Here is a 26026-nt window from a genome sequence, read left to right on the forward strand (position 1 = left end):
AGCAGGGAGCCCAACATGGGGCTCAATCCCAGGACCCCAGGATCATGACCTGAGTTGAAGACAGATGCTTAACAAACAGAGCCACCCAGGTGTCCCTAAAATAGGTTGATTTTTTATGGGAAATGAAACAAATAGAAGTACATTTAAAAAAAATAGAAAAAAAATCCATAAGTTCTTCATTAATTTCAGTTAAGAGTTTCTATAATTATTTGTACATCAGTTATTTTTTTGGCTAAAATGTGAACTTCATATTTACCTATTTTAGACTGCATTTCTTGTCTAGTAGGTACAACTCTTTGTATAACTTGCTGATTCCTTGATTTCAACAAAAGTCCTTGCCCTGTTTCTGCCCTTCTTTTCCTGATTATTCCCTTCAAAACCAAAACAAAAGGACAACAATCCTCAAAGGAATAATGATTTCCTTTATGTCAGTTACATCCCTTTTGGTGGATCTCTCCAAGAGAGAAAACATCGCTTCAGCTTGGGTTGCTCCTGTATCTTCAACATCCAAGTCTCAACATCAGGTCACGGATAGAGACAGCTGAGCACAAGACTTTGATATGGAGTTTTTGCTGTATTCAAGCTTAAGCCAGTGTAAAAATGAAAATATGGCAATGCAATAAACATTAATGCCGTAGGAGTGGTGCAGAGAGTCAAGTGTGCCAGGAGTTCTGAGGAGCTGCCTGTGGCCAGACTAAGGCTTCTTGGAGAACATAAAAAGTGGATGGACCTTTAAAGATGAGCTGAATTTAAAGTGTCAAAGGGAATACTTGTGATGTCAGCGTATACTAACATTTCTTTTACTTCGTGCTGTCTGCTTTTACTTGTAATTTTTCATTAAATTGAATTAAATGTTCCTAAATATTTATTTACCATAACAATTTTGATTGCTTGCCTACAGTACCCCTGTCTCTCTACCGTAGTCTTTTTAATTCAGTACTTGTTTTGAAAGGTTCTATTTAGAGAATAGGTAGCAAGATAGAGACAGAAGTATAGAGTTAGCCACTACCCATTCAGCCTTTAATTCATGGGGCAAACTGGTCCTTTCCTCATTCCAACTTAAAATTGTAATTTCCAGCTTTATTTGTAATGTGGGGTTTAGGTAGAATAATTTATAAAGTTCTTTCCCTTACTCACTTCCTCACCTAGATTTCTTTGACATCCCCAAATAAGTAGGCCTCATTTTTTAATGAATTTCTATAGTATTTACACCTCTACTTAATAATCTTCATCTCACAATTACTGGTCAACAGTTCATCCCTGCTAGATTATAAAGTATCTGTGGTCATGGAATAGATCTTGTTTACTACTGTATCCCAATGTCTGACAGTGTTTGATACATAGTAGGTGCTAAGTAATTACTTGTTGACCAAGTAAACAATCATCTATGATCCTACCAAATGAGCATACTTTTATTTCTTTCTTTTTTTTTTTTTTAAGATTTTATTTATTTGACAGACAGAGATCACAAGTAGGCAGAGAGGCAGGCAGAGAGAGAGAGGAGGAAGCAGGCTCCCGGCAGAGCAGAGAGCCCGATGTGGGGCTTGATCCCAGGACCCTGGGATCATGACCCGAGCTGAAGGCTGAGGCTTTAACTCACTGAGCCCCCCAGGTGCCCCCATATTCTTATTTCTATATGCCACTGAATATTTTAAGTAATCAGACAGTGATGAGGCATTGTCAATATTATGTGATTTTAACCAGTTAATAAACTTTGCCTATTGAATTGTAAAAATTTTGGTCTTGTTTTCTCCGATGGGCTGGACAGAACTATTGGTGACCCAGTCTCTGCAATACACTAGAGCAGGTGGTCTTGAGGCCATGTGGACTCTCTAAGGATGCTTATTTAAGTTGTCAAAGGAAATTGTATTATAAAAGGAGCAGTGTTGTTGAGAGAAGCCAAGGTTGAACTTAGCAAAGTGGCAGTAAGTGACAAATTCAATATGTAACGTGAGGATGAAAATGGGCAACAAGTCTAATAGAACTTGGAAGGCAGTGTGGAGTCAGCGGCAAGAAATGGATCTGAGGGAATGGTTTTTTAATTAAAACAATGAACAAAAAGAAGGTACAGCCTTTCCTGTTTTACACTGTACCTGTTGTGCCTGTAGGCAAAGGCAGAAGTGTGGGATTGGGGACCTAAAGAATTATAAAGATAGTGGGGTTTGTATGCCCTAAGTGGATTTAAGGATACTGTCCTCTGATATTTCCAGTACGGATAATCAGATAATGGGCCATAATCAGATAATTCACTTTCAATTCTGCTTTATTTTGAAACTATAACATTTTCCCATGGATTCAATGTTATGTGAAAGTTGATTAGATTTTAAGACAATTCAAGAGCACTGTTTAATGTGTATTTTATAAAAAAGTTATAGAACTAAATGTTTATATGGCATGTGTTTTTGGGAATCAAGCATATTTTATCTTTTCAGATTACTTTGTAGGAAATAGTTCTGATATATGTATTATGGCTACTAGTTTCTTAGAAATAACTAAAATACTTCTGTAAGTTACCACTGTTTTGCTTGAAATTATTATTTTTTTAATTTCTTCCTCTTATGGGAGTAAGTGCATTAATTTCCATTTTAATCCTTCATTTGACATTAAAATTAGAACAACTTGTTGCAATCCTGCAGTTTTTATCTTGAATAAATATTGCTAAATATTATTGAACAATGTGACTTAAGTTAGTTTTGGAAAGTCATCAAAATCTTTTCTTTCCTCATTTATTTCCTTCGGATCCAAATTTATTTTCATTTTTACCCTTGATAATGTTACTTCATTAGACATTTCTTTGCCCAGCTATATAAGTTTAATCTTTTTTTTTTTTTGTGGTGGTGGCTTATTTTATTTATTATTTATTTTTAAGATTATCTTTCTTTTTTCAAAAAAAGAACTGTTTATTTGAGAGAGAGAGAGAAAGATCATGAGTGGGAGGAAGGGCAGAAGGAGAAGCATACTCCACTCCCCACTGATCAGGGAGCCCACATGGGAATCACAGAACCCTGGGATCATGATGGGAGCTGAAGGCAGAAGTTTAACCCACTGAGGCACCCAGGTACCCCTCTTTATTTTTTAACATTTGATTTACTTAACAGAGAGAGAGAGAGCACAAGTGAGCAGGGAAAGGAGCAGAGGGAAAGGAAGGGAGAGTATCTGAAGCAGATTTCATCTGAGTGTGGAGCCTGATACAGGGCTCAGTCTCACACACAGTGAGATCATGATTTGAGCCAAAACCAAAGGTCAGACACTTAACCAAGTGAACCACCCAGGTGCCCAGTGTTGCGGCAGATTTTAAATAGCACACATTGTATGCTTTTGTATTTATGAGCACTGTATTCATGTGTGGTATAAATTCAGCTCCATATTAATTTATTACCAGCCTCTTTCAGTTTTACGGCTATGAATAACTAACCCATCTCAACTTAAAAATGGGAAGGTGGGGGGTGCCTGGGTGGCTCAGTGGGTTAAGCCTCTGCCTTCGGCTCAGGTCATGATCCCAGGATCCTGGGATCGAGTCCCACATCGGGCTCTCTGCTTGACAGGGAGCCTGCTTCTTCCTCTCTCTCTTTTAGCCTGCCTCTCTGCCTACTTGTGATCTCTATCTGTCAAATAAATAAATAAAATCTTTAAAAAAAATGGGAAGTTGGTGTCCAGAAAAGGTGAACAATGTGTCCATTATCACATGACAGGTTAAAGCTGAGATAGAACCAGAACTCTGGTGCTTTAATTTCCATTTAACAATTTTTGATATACCATTCTACCTTGCCCATAGCATTTGTTTTCATCTTAAGTTCTAGGCTAGAATGCTTTCCTATATCCGAAAACATATCTGAGGCACCTGGGTGGCTAGGTCAGTTAGGTGTCTGCCTTTGGGTCAGGTTATGATCTCAGGGTTCTGGGATTGAGCCCCACATTAGGGCTCTCTCTCCTACTCTCCTGATGTTCCTGCTTGTGCTCTCTCTCTCCCTCTAAAAAATGAATAAATAAAATCTTTAAAAAAACCAACAAATATCTATATAGTTTTATGTATATTTCATGCTTTAAAAATAGTCAGCTAAATATTCCCGAAGTCTTAGCAGAATCTTTCAATAGAAAGGGGCATAAGATCATGTATTTCCTCTCAAACTTTAACTGAATTAATTTGTAGTGATGTTTAGAAGGACTAAATATTGAGCCAGAGGACACTGAGACCATTAGCAGCATAAAACTTATTTCTATAGCTTCCCACCCTTCACAAGTAGACAAGATTCAAGACCACATTATTTGGTTGTTTATACTCCTAGTAGGGGGGAAAAAGAAAAGTGAGACATAGCCATGCCAAACTGTAGAACATAATTATGGAGTTTGAGAAGACAGAAAATGTAGTGTTGTAAGTCTAGGTGCTTGTACACCTTAGAGTTTACTCTGATTTCAGCCATTCATTCAAAAAGCATTTACTGAGCTCTTATGGTCAAACACACAAGAGGAAAGATATGGTCCTGTCCTCCAGACCCTCATAATTTGACATAAAAGGAAAGGTGGCAGAGAGAAAGTTGGAGCAGACATCCTGAAAATAACCAGGCCCTTTCTAGAGTGAGAGGCAAAGTCAGCACCACTAGTGTGATTACCTTCCCTTGTTATGCTTCCACTCATTATAAATTATTGTCTCTGTTCCATTTTCCCATTTGCTGCCCACTGTCCTTATTGTTCTCTGGTTATTTCAATCCTTGCCCACCTTGTTGTAGCTGAGAACTATTTATTTAAATTGTTCCTTGGAAGAACTTGAGGTACTGGGCTGAGAACCTTCAAGTTTTCCAAGGAAAGTACTATAAAAATTGCATGTAAATAAGAATTAATTGTTTCAGACAAGCTTATGCAAGACAAATCATCCAAGCTACCAGAGTCTGGCATAGCCCTATCACTAACCATCCATCTCTTTCATATCCGAGTCTGAAGTACTGAGCTTACCTCATGCTTTGCCTTCCCTCCTCATTTTTTTGACATTCCTAATTCTTGCCAAGTATTTTTTGGTGAAAGGTAGCATAGGTTTCTACCTGGTCTGTGATGATGTTGTCAAGCAGGTGGAGATCTGTACTGAGTACTGAAGCTCTACCATGGGGTTGTTGGTACTTGTATATCTGTTAATCGTTGTTAATGCAACTGCTACCTGGAAGGACTGGTTAAATCATTGAGGCCAGATATTGAACCATGAACACAATTTGTCTTTAGTGAAATGCAATTTATTTATGATCGTGGTGGGGAATGAGGGAGAAAGGCTGGAGCCCTTGAGGTCAGAGCTAAGTAAGGGGTGTAGTTTCATGTAGCTCACTGAGAAAGAATTAAGAACAGTAGGCCACTTTTCTCTATGTGCCTGGTACTCTGCTAAGCAGTTTAACATAGAGTGTCCCATTTAATCTCTATAGTGACCCTGTGAAGTACATACTGTACTATTTCATGGATGAAGACACCACTGAGGGTTACTGAGTTTAAAGTAAATGCTTTGCCTTTTCACATATCCATGCAGTGTCAGACTCAAGATTGAACCCAGGTCAGTCTGTTTGAAGCCCTGGGTTCCTAATCACTGTGTTAAACTCAGGTTTTCCTTTACTTCATTGGATCCACTTTTTGCCCCTGTTTTAATGAGTTTTATTCCCGTCTCTTCTCTCTTCCTCTAAACCACAGGAGATGTAGTAATATTTCATACCTATATCCAGTACAAAGGATCAAAAGTTATTTACAGGATCGGGCAGCCCAGTATTAACCTAATTTTAGAAAGAACATTAGGCAATGTGACTTTCAAAACCTCTTCCATCCCTGACAGCCTGTGATTCCAGAAAGGGGTCTGAGTCTGAGTCACTACTGTACTACCTACTAACTACATAACCTTAGACAAGTAACTTTACTTCTTGGCACTTTAATCTTCTTGTAAAATGAGAGTAAAGGGACCTATCTCAGAATTGACAGGGCATTAGCGAAAACATAATGTCTGCATTTCCCATCTTTATAGCTAGACTGTTCAGATGGTTACTTTTCTCAGACATAACTTAATTATTAAAGATGAAGCTCATTTCTTAAAATTTTTTGAAAAATCATGATCATTGCAGTTGTGATAAAATATACTCTTTCATGAAGACAAGCCTTTCTCAACCAATGGACAGTTCACAGAATCTCAAAATGGTGAGTGACTCTAGAGATAATATAACTCAACTCCATTATTTTGTAGATCTCAACACTAAAGCCCAAGGAGGGAAATGAATTTTCCAAATCACACAGCAAATTGGTGGTAAATTCAAGGCCAGAACTTACTTCTCCTGATGCAAGGCCTTGTGTTTATGCTTCGGAGTTCTAATAAATTCAAGAGGAAGGTTGCTGTTAGAGGGAAGACTATTTTAACTACATTATTAAAAAGAGACATATAATATGCAATCTGTGTTAATAATTGTTTATACTAAATATGATTGCCAATAAAGAATTGTGTATGTGTGTGCTGGGGGGAGTACTTAAACTATAGACTCCAACAGACCTGGATTTAAGACCATGATCTACTATTTATTAGCTATGTGCCCTGGAATGTAAACTCTGAAAGTCTTAGTGTCCTTATCAGTAAAATGGGGATAATGATCATAATGGCTTAGTGGTTGGGAGGATTAAATAAGATGATATATGTAAGATACCTAGTGGACTGCCTGACATATAGTCATCACATCATAAATGGTAACTTGGTGGTAAAAATATTAACATAAAGTCAGTGGAAACTACCACAATTGCTCCATCCATTGGCGAATTTATCTCAGTGGAACCCAAAATGCCTGATTTCTTGGGGCACCTGAGTGGCTCAGTTAGTTAAGCATCCAACTCTTGGTTTTGGCTCAGGTCATGATCTGAGGGTCCTGGGACTGAGCCCCATTGGACTCCACACTCAGTGAGGAGTCAGCTTAAATATTATCTCCATCAGCCCCTGATCCTACTCTCTCATGCTCTCTCTCAAATAAATAAATACATAAATACATACATGAATCTTCCAAAAAAAAAAATGCCTGATATCTTAGTAAAAGTCAAAAGCCAGCAACAAATAAACACATTGTGTTTTGATTTAGCCAAGTTGTCCCTTGCCTATAGCCTGCTCACACCATTGACTGATACAAGGAGATCCTGAAGCTCCCAGATGGTGTACAGCTATCAACCTGTCCATAGAATGGGCTCTTACTGAGTCTAAACAAAGAAGAGGTGCTTACTGTCACTGGAAAGCCACTTACATTTCCCTTGCCTTTGGATAAGTAAATATGGATAAATACATTGTGCAGTTAGTCTTTAGGCTATGGAGGCTTCACTGAAGAGATTAATGACAGTAATAGTAATACTTTGAGTGTTTGAATAAACCTGAAGCTAAAGGTGGTTCTTGCTTGTCAATTCTACTTATAGACCCCTAATGATATCAAGGGTAAGAGAATGCAGATGTATATCAGTTAAGAAAGACCATGGCTGAGTAACCTGGTTTTGTAGTGTTAAAACAGCAAAAATTCAACTGCGTAAATCTAACTTGTTTTAAGCCTCTTATAAATCTGGCTGTTCACATCCATAAAGTATAAGGTAACTGGAAGAAGAGTTTATTTATTTATTTTTAATTTCTTTAGAGAGACAGAAGAAGAGATTTACAAATGGAAGGTTTTTATAAGGAGGGTGGGGCAAGAGTTATTAGCAAAGGAGATGGATTGTTTCAAGCAATGTCACCTTCCCTTAGGGGTAGGGCATCGGGTTTTATCATGTAGATTACCTCATCAACCTTTGGGGGAGGAAGGCTGGCCACTTGATGGATTACTTCATTGGTGCTGACCAGAAAATTCCTGAATGACTAGTTAAGACTACATTTCTGGAAGAGGTCAAAACTGCAGTTAGGTGGGGTGCCTGGGTGGCTCAGTTGGTTGAGCCACTGCCTTCAGCTCGGGTCATGATCTCAGGTCCTGGGATCGAGCCCCGCGTCGGCTCTCTGCTCAGCGGGGAGCCTGCTTCCTCCTCCCTGCCTGCCTCTCTGCCTACTTGTGATCTCTGTCTGTCAAATAAATAAATAAATAATCTTTAAAAAAAAAAAAACTGCAGTTAGGTTAGGTACTAAATCCTGGTTTGGTGACTTGCCCTAGCATTAAGTGACTCCATCTTGGGCCCATTTTTTTGTATGTTTGTTTTGTTTTGTTTTTCTTTTTTAACAATAGACTGATAAATACCATTAAAAGAAATGCTGTCTTTTTTTAAAATCTTTTATTTGGATAATTAAATACAATAGTTTATTTTCTCTCTTATTAAGAATTTCTTGAATGATAGAACAGTGGGAGAAATAGTAAGTAATCCATTCTTGAATTCAAGGCAAATGATACCTGGCATCCTACAAATGTAGGCTATGCTCTTTCAAAATGAAAAGGTTCTTAAAAATAATAAGTTTCACAGCTCATCTTATGCCAAAGATAATCTAATACTTTTGGAGGTAAATTTTCTACAAATAACAGCTTTCTGATATCTGTTTACAAATACTCTGTTTACTTACTATGCTGGTGAGAGATTAGGATTATTATTACAAAATATTAGTTTGATTATTTTATCCTAGTGATAATGGAATCTAGAAGGGAGAGAGGATGCACTGAAGGGAAACTTGGGTCAGTGCAAATTTTGTAGATTAATTTAATGTGGAATCTTGAAGTAAGTTCCCAGACTCTAAATTGTTTAGATGCTGTAACAATACATTGTTCACATGTTAATGAAGGATATGTAGAAATTTGGCATGTATTTGATCATTAATTTCTTCTATGTTTAACAATATTTTAAAAGGATCCCTGAATATTATGTGCTGATAATATAGTTTTTCACCCTGAGTCATGAAAGCAACACAAGTTCAGGGAAAATGAGACAGAAAGAGAGGGCGGGGGTCAAGGGGAGGAGAAGGATGAGGGGGAGTAGGAAGAGTAGGAGGAGGAGGAGGAAAAGGAGAGACATAGAAGTAGAAATAATGAAAGAGAGAGAGAAGAAGGAAAAAGAAGGAGGAGAAAGAAGTGGAGGAAATCAGAGGAGGAGGGATCAGGATGAGGGGAGAAGGTGGGAGAGGGAGAGAGGGATTGAGAGATTGAGAGAAATGATTCTTGGCCAAAGTCTAGAGCAGCTATTTCTCACTTTAGCTTTTATCCTATAACCCAAAACTGGAAGCAAATATCCTGTGACTGCTGCATCTCAAAAATAGAAAGAGCTCTGAATCACTAACTCCTAAAGAAGACAAGCCTATCCTGAGAGATGTGCTAGGCTCTTATAAAAGGTTCATATATCTGTTCATCTGTCAGCACATTACTTTTGTCTTTCTACCCAGAACAATGTTCCTACATGCCTATTGTGTCTTAACTGTTTTCATTGCTGTGTAAATATTTCATGATTTGGAATATTTCCACTTGCAATCATGTCATATTTAAGAAATCTGAGCAGAGTACACGTTATCTTCAGTTGTGATGAGTTGATTCATTACCGGATACTGGTTAGCCAAAGATAGAAACAATTTTTATACTATTAATCATATTTCCCATAAACTCTATGATAGTTGTCAAAAAGGAAAATTATACAAACATTTCATCCCTTACCATCATCTTAATGTTTAAAGAATGTCTCATGCTTCTTCAAGGAAGGCACAGCATAGTTTAAGAACAGTGTACATCTATTGGTGTGTAGATTTTAAAAAGGAAGTAGATGATACATGTGTGTCTCAAAGGGAAGTCACTTGACCTTAGTAAGGAGAGGTATGTTAGATTTGAGTATTTTTGGATTGGAAAGTAATCTCCTTACTTAGGCATTTTGTCTTTTATAAATAATAAGCATGGAATTAGGGAGAAGAGCCTATGAAAGTTGAAATTTGTGAATTAGAACAACCTGTGAACAGCCAGGTTTTGAGCTTGGCCAGTGAACCTCACACAGATTAACCTTGTTTCTTGAACAGGTTAATGTTGCATGATTGAGTTATCACCATTTATTTACCAGCCACTTATGGGACATTCACCATGAGCCTCAAACTAGGCTAGGTATTGAGAGTATAAAGATAAATAAGATAAGTTCATACTCTTCAGAAGCACAGATGATAAATGAAGATAAACAGACTTTTAAACACGGTAAAGGCAAAGGGTAGTCCTGGTTCCCAGTTCAGACTCCTACTAGCTGAGTGTTGCTGGACAAATTACTTTGCCTCTCTGAGCCCAATTCCCCATCTAAAAAAATGGGATGATAATGGCAAAACTTCTGAGGAGATTGTCACTAATGCCAAAAAGGAATAGAATACTAACGTCTTTTAAATGGTAAAGTGCTAAACATATGGGAGTTTCGTTAGGAAGGAAATATGATACAGTGTAATAGGCATGACTTTGGAGTCACTGAACTCAGTTCAAATCTCAACTCTACCATTTAAAACTTTTATGAAATTAAGTTTTCATGAAGGTTAAATTCATTCATCCATCCATCCATTCATCCATCCATCCCTCCAGCAAATTTGTTAAGAACATACTATATGTCAGACACTGTTTTAGAACTGAGATTGAAAAACTCTTTCTATATAGGGCCAGATACTATTATAGACTTTGTGGACTGTATGGTTTTCATTGCAACTATACTACTCTCTCTACCCAGCTTTTGTAATGTCTCTTGCACTCATTTAAAAAGTCCCTGGTTCCAACCTCTATTTAGGTCAGTATGTAAGGAAGAAATATCAAATGGATTAAAATTAATTTTCTAACTGTATTTTTCAGAATCTGTTTTTGAGCCCTCTATGAGTTGAAAAGCTATGGGACAAAAATGTAAGCATGGGATCTCAGATTTTGTAATGGTCAGATTTTCAGACTGCGCTGGTTCTCCAATGACCACACAGTTCAGCCCCTTCCTTATCCTTCCTCCTCAGAGGAATATGGGGCATATGGACACACAGGAATAGTCGAAACTTTCTACCCAGCCACCATCCCACCAAACCATATGGACTAAAGAGGACACAAATGCCTTGATTAATCAATGAAATTATGAAACTCTTGATTTAAGAGTACTCCGTTTTCATTCATTCTAAAACTATTCATTTCTGTGTAGAGAAACAGTCTCTGAGAGCAGCTGATGATTACATTGACTTTGTTGTTTGGAAATTAGAAAATTTTTAAAGTGGAATTAACTTAAATTTGAAAATAAATAACTGAATCCTTTTTGATTTTTATAAAAAATAGTATTTTCAGAATCCAATATACAATCATATGTTATTATAAACATTAATGATACCAAACATATATGTAATGCCTACTACAATCTGGGCATGCTAAAACCTCCCAGTCACCCAGGCAAGTGGGTGCTATTATTAGCATCATCACTCTACAGATGACACAACTGAAGAGAAAAGTTTAGGACACTTGCCTGAGGATACAAAGCAGGGAGGTCCTAGAGCTGTGATTTGAACCCAGATCTTCTGCTTGCAGAGTGATAGGTGCCCTTTGTGATTTCGTTTCAGTTCTCATTGACAACACAATGAAACAGAGGTTGGATCCTTAGCAGGATAAGCATTTGAATACAGAATTGCTCAAACATAAATGTACAATATAAATATTCGTCATTTTTGGCAACAACAATGAGTAGCAAGATTTTTTTCCAGGAGGTTTCCTTAATGCTGGTCACAAAAAAGACTAACTGAGGGGTGCCTGGGGTGGCTCAGTTGGTTAAGCATCTGTCTTCAGCTCAGGTCATGCTCCCAGGGTCCTGGCATTCTGTCTTGCATCTGGCTCTCTGCTCAGCAGGAAGTCTGCTTTTCCCTCTCCCTTTGCCCCTCCCCACCATCCATTCTCTCTGACCTTTGCTCTCTCTCAAATAAATAAAATCTTAAAAAACAAACAAACAAACAACATCAACAAAAGACTAACTGATATCTGAAATATACTCCATGGAAGCAAATTTTGAAGGCTATGATTTGACCGTTTGCATAATGGTCATATGATATGATCATATCATGGTCATATGATAATGGTCATATGATAATGAGCTCTATTATGGATGCTACTTGAAGATATGCCAAAAGCTTACATGTCATTTCTTAGCTGAGCTTCTCTAGAAGAATCTTGGGTAAAACCAAATGTTTTCTCCTACTTGGTTCATATTGGCACTTTAAAAATTGTGAAAATCGGGGCGCCTGGGTGGCTCAGTGGGTTAAAGCCTCTGCCTTCGGCTCAGGTCATGATCCCAGGGTCATGGGATCGAGCCCCGCATCGGGCTCTCTGCTCAGCGGGTAGCCTGCTTCCTCATCTCACTCTGCCTGCTTCTCTGCCTACTTGTGATCTCTGTCTGTCAAATAAATAAATAAAATCTTTAAAAAAAAAAAAATAAAAAAATAAAAAAAAAATAAAAATTGTGAAAATCTTGGGGCACCGGGTTGGATCGGTTGGCTGGGCATCTGTCTTTGGCTCAGGTCATGATGCCAGGGTCCTGGGATTGAGCCCTCCATAGGGCTCCCTGATCAGCAGGAATCTGTTTGTCCCACTCCCTGCTCGTGTTCTCTCTCTCTCTCTCTCTCTCAGTCTCTTTCTCACTTTCTCAAATGAATGAATAAAATTTTTAAAATATAAATAAATAAAAATTGCGAAATTCTGAAAAGTGTGTCTAGATTCAGAAGATTCTCCAAATCTACTCTGTATTATGATTATTATTATCATTCTTTTTAAAAGTAAAATAATAGAATTGAATAAATGAAGAATCATTCCAAAGTTCTCATCATGGCCTTTGAAAGCCTCCTGATCCTCCTTGACTGGATTTTGACAGATTTTCTCTCACTATCCCTGGTCCCCTTCCTCCCACACCCAGCCACACTGACCACTTGCTGTTCCTTCCTGCCCCAGGGCTCTGGCATCCTTCCCTCCACCCCACAGGGACTGCTGCTGACACACTCCCACACTTCTTTCAGGTCCCTGCTCAATTTTCACCTAATCAGAGCAGCCTTCCCTGACCACCCACCCCCAAGTCCCTCACTGTGTTTTTCTTGTGTTTCATAACTCTTATTATCATCTGACATTTATTGTGTGTTTATTTGTTTATTGTCTATTTTCACCACTAGAGAGTCAGCTTAATGAGAAAGGGGGCTGTTTCGGTTCACGGACACATCCCCATGCTAGAACAGTGCCTGGGACCTAATAAATATTTGCCTCATGAATGAATCAGTGATGAAACAAGAGAAAAGCAAATGCAGAACCTTCCCTTCAGACTTGATGAGGCTTTGCGGAGAACTGTAATAGCGACCACTGGGTGGCCACAGCTGCCTTCACCATCCACAATGGGCCACACTCCTCCAAGGAGATCCTCTTCCAGAGTTTTGTGAACTTTTTGAGCTGTTGTTTTTCTGGGGGTTTGGGGGGTGCTTCAGGCTGTTGTTTTAGTTCTGATTTCCCAAGGGAAATAAGCCTTTAAAAGACCGAGGCAGGCGTGCGGGGGTAGCTCAGTTGGTTAAGTGTTTGCCTTCCATTCAGCTCATGATCTGAGGGTCCTGGAATGAAGCTGCAAATCTGGCTCCTGCTCCACAGGGAGCCTGCTCCTCCCTCTCCCTCTTCTTGCCATTCCTCCTGCTTGTGCTCATTCTCTCTCTCTCTGTCAAATGAATAAATAAAATCTTAAAAAATAAATAAGTGAATAAAAGACCTAGGCAGACTACATTTACTGGCTGCTTTTCAATACACTCATTCATACATTGACTTATCAAACATTATGGAACATCTATTGTGTGCCAAGTGCTTAAGAGACAAAGATGAGTGCCCCTATGATCCCTGCCTCTGACAAGCTGGCCCAGCTCTACTGGAGGAGCAGGGGAAGAAGTCTCAAAGCTTCCCCATTAGCGCTCTGACACAGGGACAGGAAGTCTGGGAGATGGCAGGAGTGGCACCCAGTGCAGGTTGTAGGGAACAGTGTGAGAAGACAGGCTTCTGGATCAAGATGACAAATAAAGCTGTGAAGGAAACTGAGGCTCATCCAAGGGGAGATGGTAAAAAGTCTTTCCAGGAAGAAGAAGCAACACGCAAAAACTCCAGGAGCTGAGAGGACTTGGCCCATTTGAAACTGAAGTGGATGCTTCTTCCTGGAGAGTGAGGTACCAGGTGGGAGGAGAGATGAGATGAGACTGGAGAAAGAGAGCTCAACGTCGCAAGGAAAAACCAAGATGATTTTATAACTCAAATTCCAGAAATGCATATCTGTAGACCTCTGGGTAGGTTTTCAAGGAACTATAACATTCCGGGACAGTAGAGTATCATTTTTTCTATGTAGTTCAAGAAACAAAATATACAAAACTTCTAACTGTAGTCATTCCTGCATTCTGCCTTCATCCTATTAAGTTTGGTTTGAACACCTGCTCTGTGCCATGTACTATGTTAGGTTCCAGTGGTACAAAATTAAAATAAATACTAGATGCAGGGACACATAATTAAAATACTGTCTATGACAGTCAGTTTACACCTAGTAAAATAGAAATGCAATGAAGATATAAATACATGACAACCCAGCTTCATGGGCTTATGAACTATACAGTCACACTGGGCTCCATACTCAGAAGGGCCCCACACTTGCTTTAATGCTATGCCATAGCTGTCTTGAAATTCTGAATAATGTTTGATCTCCACACACTTTAATTTTTCAGTGGGCCCTGCAAATTATGCAACTAATCTTATGGCTGAGATGGAATTGTGAAGTTGATCTAGAGCAAGGGTATGCAACCGATGGGCCATGGTTAAATACATCCTACCTCCTATTTTTATATGTTCTGTGACTGATGAGTAGTTTTTACATTTTAAGTAGGTGGAAAAAAGTCAAAAGACTAGTGTTTTGTGAGTGTGAAAGTGACATGAAATTCAAATTTTAGTGTCCATAAAAATATATTTTTGGCCCACAGCCATGTTTGTTTGTTTTCCATGTTGTCTGTGGCTGCTTTTGTGATACTATGGCATAATTGAGTAGGTGCAACAGAAACTATATGCCCTATTAAGCCTAAAATATTAACTATCTGAACGTTTACAGAAAAAGGGTGCTGACCCTTAATCTAGAGGATATTAAATTATTTTAATTATTAGACTCCTTATTTTTATTTACTTCCCATTTGCTATTAGAGATGCAACTTTGTCTTCATTTGCTTTTTGGCTCTAACCAGCATTAAGTGTCAAGCTCACTGTTAAAATTCCCAGATCTAGGGCAGTGCCCGATACATACTATGCACTCCAAAATACTTAATGGAAATTGAGTGTTATGGAATGATTGTTATGTTTATCTTCTGGTTTCCATTATATTTCATGTCCTCAGGGCAGTGACGGTTTGGGTGAAAACTTCATTCCCAAAGGGATCCTGCAGGCTGCTTGTGTATAGGATTTGCTCATGCTCCATAAATGTTTGTGACAATGAAGGAGGGCCCAGTAGTGGCTGTTTAGCTTAGTGTTGCTGTTGACTGCTGGACTCCTTTAGAAGTAGGTTTATCAGTGGGTAAATTCTTCAAATATGTTTCAAAGCTTTGAGATGAAAGACTAAAGATAAAAAGCAATTTTTAATCCTAAGGTTCAAGACAATAACACATTGCAAAGTACATTGAATGTCTTCTTGCAACAAGTGGAAGAACCTAGTGCCTCAAGGATACTGATGCATGCTAAAGAGTGGGACCTTGCAACTTCCTGGCTTCTAAACTTCTATATTCAATTGTTATTTGACATCTCTGCTAGATGCTGAGTAGATAATTCAGACTGGACAAACCCAAACTAAACTTTCTGATTTTTCCTTCCAAAGCTGTTTCTCTCTGTCTTCCCTGTGCCAATAACACCATCCCGACAGTTACTAAAGGTGAAAACCAGGAAGCAGTCTTAATTTTCATCTTAAATTTCATCACCAGTCCCTTTCATATCTAATTCACAACCAAGGTCTTTCATTACACCTCCAAAATAGATCCAACATTTCTTCTCCCCATTTTGTATACTGACTCTATGAACCCTGCATCTCCATCGTCTCTCTACTAGACCACTCCCAACACCTCTTGAGGGCTATTTATTGCTTTCACTACATTCATCCCCACATATTCCCCACATGGCAAGCAGAATTATTTTTTTAATATGTAATATTTTGATTATACAAAAATTGTGGAAAATAATATAATGGATAATTATGTATCTATCACTCAATTCTAGAACTGAACAATGAAAGTGAAGAGAACTTCCTGAATGTCCTGGTCATCAACCCTTTCTCCTTTGCTCTCAAAGGTAAACATTATTTTCACTTTAGTGAATGTCTTTTCCATGAATGCATTGATGTTTTTGCTATATGTATTGCTAATGAAGATTTAGAAAATTTTTGCATGTTTTTTACTGTATGTACTATATTGTGTTATTTGAATCAAGTAGTATACCTCTCAGATTTATTTTTGAGATTCACCTACTTGGGTCTAGTTTTTAAGTTTCACTTCTGTATAGTATTACACCATATGGTTGTTTAAACTTGTTTCACAAGTTTATTCATTTCTGTGTTGATCAACATTGAAATTGTTTTAAATTTTACTATATATTAAAAAATGTTGTAACTGACCTTTTTGGAAACCTTTCAGGGCACATGTGCAAGAGTTTCTCTAGGGTAGTGATTTTTAAAACATTTTTTAATGCAGTAAGGCATATTTTTTACATTATAACCTTTGTCTTTCATATTTCTATGTATTTATATGATTGAAATTGAAATTTCATAAAATGATACTTAACCTTGATTACTTTCTGATAATTTTTGATTATTTCCTATTCTTCACTATGCTATGTGATTACACTATGCTATGTGATTCTAGTTTATAAAAGTGTTACTCCTTATCTACAGCATTGGTTTTATGTTCTATTAATGGGTCAATACCCCCAATTTGAGAACCATTTTTCTATTTCATACATTAGAAACAGAATTACTGGGTATATATGTCTTTAACTTTACAGGAGTTGCCAAATGACTCTACAAGTAATAATTTGTAATAATTTACACTTCTATTTATTCACTCATTCTTGGTATTGTCCAGTGTATCCTCTTTAAATCTTTTATTTATTTATTTATTTGAGAGAGAGAGAGAGAGCATGTGAGCATGACTGGGGGGAGGGACAGATGGAAAGGGACAAACAGATTCTCCACTGAGCATGGAGCCTCCATGTGGGGCTGGATATCAGGACCCTGAGATCCTGACCTGAGCTGAAGTCAGACACTTAACCAACTGAGCCACCTAGGCACACTAGTATTGTCCAACTTATTAATATTTGTCAGTTTGAGGGTTAAAGTGGTATCTTGTTTTAACACACATTCCCCAGATTAGTAGTAAGTTTGAACATATTTTATATTCCTATTTAAAACCCTTCAATGGCATCCAAAAACATTTGAATAAATTTGATCTCCTTGCTATTTCCAATATTTCTTTATGATCTAACAGTTCCCTTTGATCTCATCTTGTATCATTTTGCTCTTTCTATTCCTCAACTTCACCAAGATTGTATCTTTGACACTTGTCTCTGTTGCCTAGAATTATTTCTTCCAGATTTTTGCATCATAATGCTTTTTTCAAAATTCTGATTTAAGGTTAAATGTGACCTTTCCAGAATGACTTTTCCCACCTTAAGGAAGACCTTTCCCACCTCCCCTGCCCATTATATTTTTCCCACTTAATGTCTAATATCAATTATCTTAAGATCTGAGCTGAAATTTCCATTTTGACATTCAGATATCTATAATAAAGTGATATCAGTTGAGTGGTCTAAGGATCACCTGTACTTGGAAGATGGCAGTCAGAGAAAGTAATGGTTGAGAGAGGTGATCTTAAAACATAGTGGTTTGTTAGGTGAAGAAAAATTCTGAAAAATGAGCATATTATATGTACAGTCAGCACAGACAAACATGGAAAAAGTGAAGAGTGACTTAGTATGGCTAGTGAATGAGCCCATGGTGGACAGGGAGAGTAAGCTTCTGAGGAAAGGGAAATCTGAGAACAGACCATGGATTTCATCCTGTGGGGAAAAATGTCATTGTATGATATTTAATTTAATTTTTTGACTCCTAAAATTGTCTATTTTTTATTGCATCCTGTCAAATCTGTGGCCTAACTCAGAATTCCTAATAATTAGTATTCTTAATTCTTTCCTGTATTGTAACTAGAAGTTACCTAAAAAAAATGTGAGAATAGGGATTTTTGTCTCCTGTGTTCAATTTGTACATCCAGTACCTAGGATATTGCTTCATAGGCATTAAAATAGTTTTAGGATATTAAATCTGATGTTTCTCCTTTTCATTCATGATTTCAGTAAGTATACAATGAAATTATTATATGTGGGACACATACTAGGAGTCAGTCCTTTGGCTAAATGGAAGTTTCTTCTAGTAAAACATAATCGGATGAGTCCATATTAGATATTATGGGTACAGTATATACACAGGGCTATGGTTGTGAAAGCACAGAAGAGGCACATCTAAACTTTTGTGAGGAGAGGAAGGAAAGAGGAGGTAGTGTGCCAGGAGTTTTTCCTGGTAAGGGTGATGCCTTATCTGGTTGGTATTAAGCAATGATTAAGAGTTAACCCAGTGCAAAATATGAGGAAAAGGATATTCCAAGCTTAGAAAAGCCTGGTGAATAAGTGGATTCTAGAAATTGTTCAATATTATTGGGCTGCAAGATGTAAGTCACTAAATAAAGCTGAAAAAAGGAGCAAAATCTCTTTTATGGAAGGTCTTGCCAACCATGCTGAGGAGGGTATGAGCAATAAGAAGCCATTGAGTGGTTAAGCAGGGCATAGCATGATAAGACATATTTTAAAAGATCGCTTCTGGTGATGTATGGATGATGAGTTCGAGGAGTCAAATATTAATGGAGGAGACTTTCAACTTTGGTTAAGGTGCAGAAATTTGCGTGAGAAAACCACGTTTACCCTAAAAATCAGAAAAAAGCCAGGCTGCAAAATCATAGTTATTTAAAAGTCCAGGAAAGATCTAAGGATGCAAAGAAACTTAAATGAGCTGAATTCCAGAAAGAGGCAAACCTTTCCTAGAAAAGAAGGGATGCATGGTGGCTTTCAACCTTGGTGGAACAAGGAGCCATGGAAACACCATATGTAGGAGTAAAGAGAAACAGCCTGACATTTTAATAAACCCCTAATAGCTACACGTGGGCTGGATGAGGATTTGAATACTGAGGATCTCCAGTTGCAGAATGAATCTCTATCCATCCACCAACATTTTCCTCTGGGTGTTCATGGAGAGCAGATACATGGTAGACTGACGGCTAAGGCAGGGCAGAAGAACTGTATAAAATGCTTCTGAGGCACAAAATTCATTCCTCATATGAAAAATTTATGGAAGACAAGGGGTAGAACTGTGAGATTCATCCAGAACACACAGAGCTTTCACTTACTACAAACCAGAGACTTGCACAAAACTATAGCTAGAACAGGGGAGCTGAGGGAAATATTTTTGCTGTGCAACAGGTTTTCCTTGAAGGTGCTGTAGAAGCCCACTGAAGACTGAGGGAAGGGAAGCAGGAGAGAGGGGATATGCTGAGGCACCAAAACCCAGAGCAGAAGCCCAGAATGCAAAGATAACTCCTAAGTGACTTAGAAAGCTGGAGACTGAGGTATAAAATAGAGAGAGACCTTCCTGGTTTAGAAATCTGAAGGCTGGTCTAGTGAGCTTAATGCATCCTTCTGGGTCTTGCCATACTCAGATCCTAAGTTACTTTGAAGAAAATGTCCTGATCGTGACCTCAGATCATCTCAAAGCCAGTGGTAAATTGCCTAACCAGATCTGTAACAAAACCCAGTTTAGATGGACTCAACCTCATCTCTGTCCCTCCTGGACCCATACTCACATAGATAAACAGGCTTATGTTAGAGGAAGAGTATACACTTTTCTGGGGTAAATATTTTTGACCCCAACTCCTATTGTCACAATTTGTGCCATACAATAAAAAGGCTATACAAAATACAAAGAAACATGGAAATATAATCAAAAGAAGAATAGTCATAGAATTATACACAAATGAGAAGGACCTGGATGGATTGTCATAAAATTTCTTTAGATGAGCTATGATAAATATATTTACAGATCTAGAGGAAAAAGTGAACATCGTGCATGTGTATGTAGGGAACTTAGTGGAAATTATTTTAAAAAGGGAAATACTAGAAATAGCATACCAGAATTGAATAATTTATTCACTGACCTTAATAATAGACTAAGTTCAGTAGAATAAAAGGAGTAGTAAACTTGACAGACCAATAGAAGTTATCCAGACTGAAACATGAAATGAAAAATGACTGAAGAAATGGATCATGGTATCTAGAATAGGTGGGATAATAACAAATGACATAAAATAGGTGTGATTAAAGTGCCAGAAGAGGAAAGTGAGATGGTAAAGGAAAATGGCTGGAGATACAACTTAAGAATTTTCCAAAACTGATGAAAGATATCAACCCACATATCCAAGAAGACCTTTGAACCCCAAACAGAACAAAAACAAAAACCATACCTAGGCATATTATAGTCAAACTGTTGAAAACCTATGGTAAAGACAAATATATTTTACATATTGTTTTAGGTTTTAGTTAGAGGGATATATACAATTTTCAAAGTTCATCAAACTAAATACTTAAATTTGTTGCTTGTTATTATATTTTGTTATGTGTACATTATACCTCAGTAAAATAATAAAAAAAGTAAAACACCTGAGTGGAGTCAATCAGGCAGGCCCCCAGAGAGACTGCTGCAATAATTCAGGCAAAAGCAAATGAGTTCATGAACCAAGGCAGTAGATATCAAGAGGCAGAAGATGGAAGTAGAAATTCATTTTGAAGAGGATCTCTCTAGAGTCTGGGACTTCGAGGCATTTGGGGACATGTGATGGAAAACTTATGTCTGAGTCTGCTAGGTTCTACTCTGGCTCCTTTTGGGAGATTTAGATGATTTTGTGTAAGTGAGGTATTGCTGGGTTCTTCCTAATGTCCATTGAGGTGATGTATAGATTCAACAATCTGTACTTTAGTCTTTCCTTCAGTGCATGCTTAAGGTACAGTCTTAAGCTCTGAGTCTCAATTTCTTTATATGTAAAATGAGGATAACAATGGTGTGCATGTAATAATATTGTTATAATAATTAAATAAGATAATGGAGTAAAGCATTTAGTGTAATAATTTTTTTTTATTTAAGAAAGTTATTTACCTGTGTTATACTTGCATTCTCCTTGGTGTTTCTGTAATGTTTGTACATTCTTTTATTGCAGTACATGTTAGCATTTTGAACTGCATTTTGTAAAAATGTCTATGCTTTCTCTGAGGGCTCAGATTTCTCCTATTATATGTATGCATCTTTAGAACTTACTGTTTACTGAGTTAGTGTTCTGGGTACAAATTTTGTTGGTTGTAGGCCTGACTAAAGGGAATGCCCTTGATTGGATGGAAAGGCCACAGATTGGAATCTAGTCATCTCCTTGCCCAAGTGCTCCTCTCTTCCCAGCCATCATCCATGTAAAGTCAAGGTCACTTTCCTGAGCAGATTTGAGATAAGTGGAGCCTTTCCTCCTTGAAGGTCTCTAAGCCAGGGGCACCACCACATGCTAGCCCATCAGTTGGTATACTATGGGCCTAAGGGTAAATGGAGGTTATTGTATGACTTGAGACAGATTAACTCATCACCCAGAGTGAGGAAACAATAGGACCACTCAGGTTCCTTGTTATCTTTAGAGCAATTGAAATAAATATATTAAAATAAATACAGTGACGGCCTGGGTAAGTATTCTAAGGAATAGCGATTTAATAGGACTGATACTTCTGAAGTTTTCTTGCTAGTATGGTTGATAGCAGTCCAGTTCATCCACATGATTGGCAATAGGCTGCTTGAAGTGAGAATCCTGTCTGGTATAAGCTGTGTGTGAGTGATGATTGGTATCTTGATGTGCATGTAGGCCACATGGGTCTCTTAACCAGCTGAGCTCTCGAAGCCCATCAGTGGATGGATCCCAGAAGTGAGTTTCACACCAAGCAAAGAGCAATTTGAATAGGGCAGCTGGTATTGGTAATAATAGCATAGGATTTAGAAAAAGGTAGAGTGGAGGGGTGAAGATGTTGAATGTGATGTGAGTCTGGCAAGTACAAAGAAAAAAATACTTCTGAAAAACTTCAGAGTGCTCCTCTTGGTTGTATCCTGAGTTCTCTGACAACAACATTGACCATGTAAGATTGGAATGAAGAGTAAATAACCCATAAAATGCTTAGATGGGGAAGAAGGTAAAGGCTTCTCTGTAGAATGTCTGTGCTTTTGGCAAAGTGTTGTTAACATAATACAGAGAAATCCTTACCTTCCTTTCCAGTTGAGGATTTTACATGTTACCCCCTTTAATCTTTAGATCAATCTTACATGGCTAGTGACTTTATTCTCAGGGAATAGAAAGAGAAACTGAGGCACAGAGCATTTACATAGGTTGCCCAAGTTTACACAAGCACATCCTCAAGAGATGAGATTTGAGTGCAGTTCTGTATGAATCCAAAACTACTCTGCTTGGCCACTCTGTGCTATCTTCTGCTCCTCTGCTTCTTCACACCCAACAATTGAGCTGTAACCCTCCATTCTTGACAGACCCTGTGCTTTCTTTTTCTCCCCATGTCTCAGTGCCTGCTTTCTGGTCGATGACTCACCTGAAGTGGAACTAAGGTCTTTTTTAGTACTACTCTATTGCTTGCTTGCCGTATACCCATGACTCCCCATGATCTTTGGGGAGGAAATTCAGTGTTTAACCTTTTTAGCTCTTTAAATCTTACCTCTAGTTGCATTTTCAGTGTTCTTTCCCAATGGACTTCTCGTAATCTGTACTACATCAACCACATGAAAGTGCCCAAATACCCCCATGTTTTTACTGGCCTATGTCCATGGTGTCTAGCTAATTCCCAGAGGGTGTTTCAAAACCTCTTTTAGGGAGCCCTGACTGACAACCTCAGGCTAAGTTTGTGTTATTTCTTTATGTTCCTGTAATACCACATCCTTCATTCTGTCAAAGAATGTTTTACTCTCAATTGAAATTTTCCATTTATTCATCTAGCTTTCTGATTAGATTGAGAACATATTGAAGGCAGGAACTATGACCAGTTTATTTTGTTGTTCACAGTGCTTAGCATGGGATCTGGCCCATAATAGGCCCATAGTAAATTAATGAAAAGAATAATGAAAGAATGAAAAACATAATTTGACTTTAATTTATTCACTCCTTTAACAAAATTTGTAGAGTACCAATGATATTCCAGTCTTATACTAGACACTGAGGATGCTAAACAAAGCATATAGTCACTGCTCTTAAGCCTGTCATACCCTAAGCAGAGACACAGATGTTTAAGCAAATAATTGTAGCAGTGTGCTAGAGGACAATTTAGATGGATATATATTACTATGGAAGCTCAGAGAAAAATGCCTACAAAATCAAGTGAAACTTTGCCTTTGGTAGTATAGAGTACATTCTATTCCAAAGTGCTGAGAACCCTCCCCCCACCTTTTTTTTTTTTTTTTTTTTTTTTTTTTTGCACTTGGACTTCAATAAGTTATCACACAATAGTTGACAGCATTGAGTCAATCTGTTTGAGTGCAAATCTTGTTTGAGTGCAAACCTTGGCCAGATCTTTGACTGTCCCTATGCTTCAGTTTCTTCATTTGTAAAGTATGGGTAATGACTATATTTATCTACCTCTTATAAGGGATTATTGTGAGGGAAGATGTAGTATTATGTTAGAATGACATCTTACACTCAAAACATACTAGCTTATCGGTATTTTGATTATAGTTATTGTGCTCCTCAGGAAACTAGCCATCTCTACAACTCTGGGATAGACATGCTCAAAGATACTAACATACAGACTGGCAGCAACTATGCACAGCCTTGTGGTTTAGGGATTTGTGATTGCGACACCAGAAGTGGGAAAGAGATAGAGACTTTTCTTTGAGAAGAGAGTGTCCATTTTAATAAGCTAACAAGTTAGAAAGTAAACTACAAAGATACCCTAGAATTTGTCACTGCAAGTACTGGAGAGACTCCCTGATTTCTAGGCGCTGGAGTGAAAGAAATATTTATTCTCTTCAACCCAAGAGCAAAACTGTGATGCTACAATTCAGCTTTCTCAGGTAGATGAGAAAAACAGACTCAAAGCTTTCCAATGCCTTGAATGTTTAGTGAAAGATGTGAGTCTGATGGAGTCCCCTGGTCCCAGTTTGTAGCCTCATTATGCTTTCTCCTGGAATTTTCCAAATTCCTCTTATGCTCGTGGAGAAGGGTGAGTACAGTTCTGGCTCCTCACAGCCAACTTTGCCACATGTTCCCTTCTGGGAATTTTCACCAGCCCCTGAATAAATGGTACAACTCTTCAGTTAAAATTTCACAACCACTCATGTCATCCCCCCACCACTTTCAAGTCTTAAAATTTGCAGTTTTCTGCTCTTCAATCAGTTCCCAAACTTAGAATTACTATATTCTTTGTTTTATATTTGCTGAGTTTGCACATGTATTTCATTCCAGGGATGGGGCAATCTGACATAACTAACCTATCTTGCCTAGAGAGGGAAGACTCTTGGTAGCAATCTCCCTCGGGCTATCCTAGTGTTTTTAGTTTATTCTTGATTTAGAATCTGTCACTGTGCCTGTTGACCCATTATTCTCAGAAAGAAATCTGATATTCTCAAGCAGCCCCAAACACCTTCACTGGCTGCCTCCCCATTTCTCTTTCCCTGTTCTCACCCGGCAGCCTCCAAGGACTAACTCTACACATTTCCCCTACATTTCTTGGCCTAGCACTTGCTCTACTCCTCTATCCTGGCCTCCTCCTGTCCCCCTTCTGGTGACCTCAGGCTGTAAAATGCTATAGTATCTCTGGCTTGGGTTCCTTATCTGGCCTTAAATTCTTTCCTTCGTCCCTCCACTGAGGAAGAAGGAATGTTCATTTATAATATTTTACTTCTCTTTTTCCTCCAGGCTCCTTTAGATGACATTTTTGCTCATGCTGCCATAAAATTGAAATGTTCTTTTCTCACTTGCCCTAGGAGATGTGGCATTTCCCCAGAAGTAGTTGGGATGTGATCCTTAGGTTTTTGTAGAGGATGAGAAATAGTTTCACCAAAGCTGGTGACGGGCTGTATATCAAAACACAGAGAAGTGGGAGGCACTAGCTGCTTTGAAGACAGCATCCTCCTTCCAAAATGGAATTTCTGGCACAATCTTCAAGTTCTTGAGTTTCCTTTTCTCCTTTATTCCCAGGACTGTAGAAGAGAGTGATTTCATATTATTTGGGCTTCTTACCACCACTTTATTGTCCTGCCATGCTTTGTAACATGCTGTAAGTGAAACCTGAAAATCACACAAGGCTTCCAGGTTCAGGAAATGGGTGCAATGACTATTCTAATTCCTCTGAACAAGATATAAAATTATGTTAATAATAGTATCTTCCGGGCGCCTGGGTGGCTCAGTGGGTTAAGCCTCTGCCTTCGATTCAGGTCATGATCTCAGGGTCCTGGGATCGAGTCCTGCATCAGGATCTCTGCTTGGCAGGGAGCCTGCTTCCTCCTCTCTCTCTGCCTGCCTCTCTGCTTACTTGTGATCTCTCTGTCAAATAAATAAATGAAATCTTAAAAAATAATAATAATAGTATCTTCCACTGTGTGTACTTTCATATGTTTGCAGAGCACTTTCACACACATTTTGATCTGACTTCAAAACCTGGATTATCTATTTACTGTCCAGGTGCTTACCTGTGACTGAGTGGCTACAATATAGTCAGGGGAGGAGCCCCTCCCACCTGTTAAATTAAAAAATTGAAACCAACAGAAGTAGGGAACTTGGGTATGTAATTTTTTCTGAAATTCAGAGATACTAGTACCTGCTGGAAAAATTGTTATGGGAATTAGAAGTTAGATCATAGAAATTGCTTTGCACATAGCTGGCACTGAATAGATGGTAGTATTATTGTTATAAGAAGACTTTCACATGTGTTCTCATTTGATTCTCACAACCACACCT

At 38.2% G+C, this 26026-nt stretch overlaps 1 long non-coding RNA gene across 1 annotated transcript in view; it reads left to right on the forward strand.

Annotated features, from left to right (window-relative positions):
- The first annotated feature begins 2976 nt into the window (after window positions 1–2976).
- Window positions 2977–26026, forward strand: part of LOC132022223 (uncharacterized) — a 166464-nt gene continuing 143414 nt past the window's right edge. The window contains exons 1-2 of the long non-coding RNA XR_009405548.1: window positions 2977–3058; window positions 16170–16241. This is a non-coding gene — a long non-coding RNA (uncharacterized LOC132022223). The remainder of the gene's footprint in view (window positions 3059–16169; window positions 16242–26026) is intronic.

This window comes from Mustela nigripes, chromosome 7, assembly GCF_022355385.1.
Source record: "Mustela nigripes isolate SB6536 chromosome 7, MUSNIG.SB6536, whole genome shotgun sequence".
NCBI classification, from domain to species: Eukaryota; Metazoa; Chordata; class Mammalia; order Carnivora; family Mustelidae; genus Mustela; species Mustela nigripes.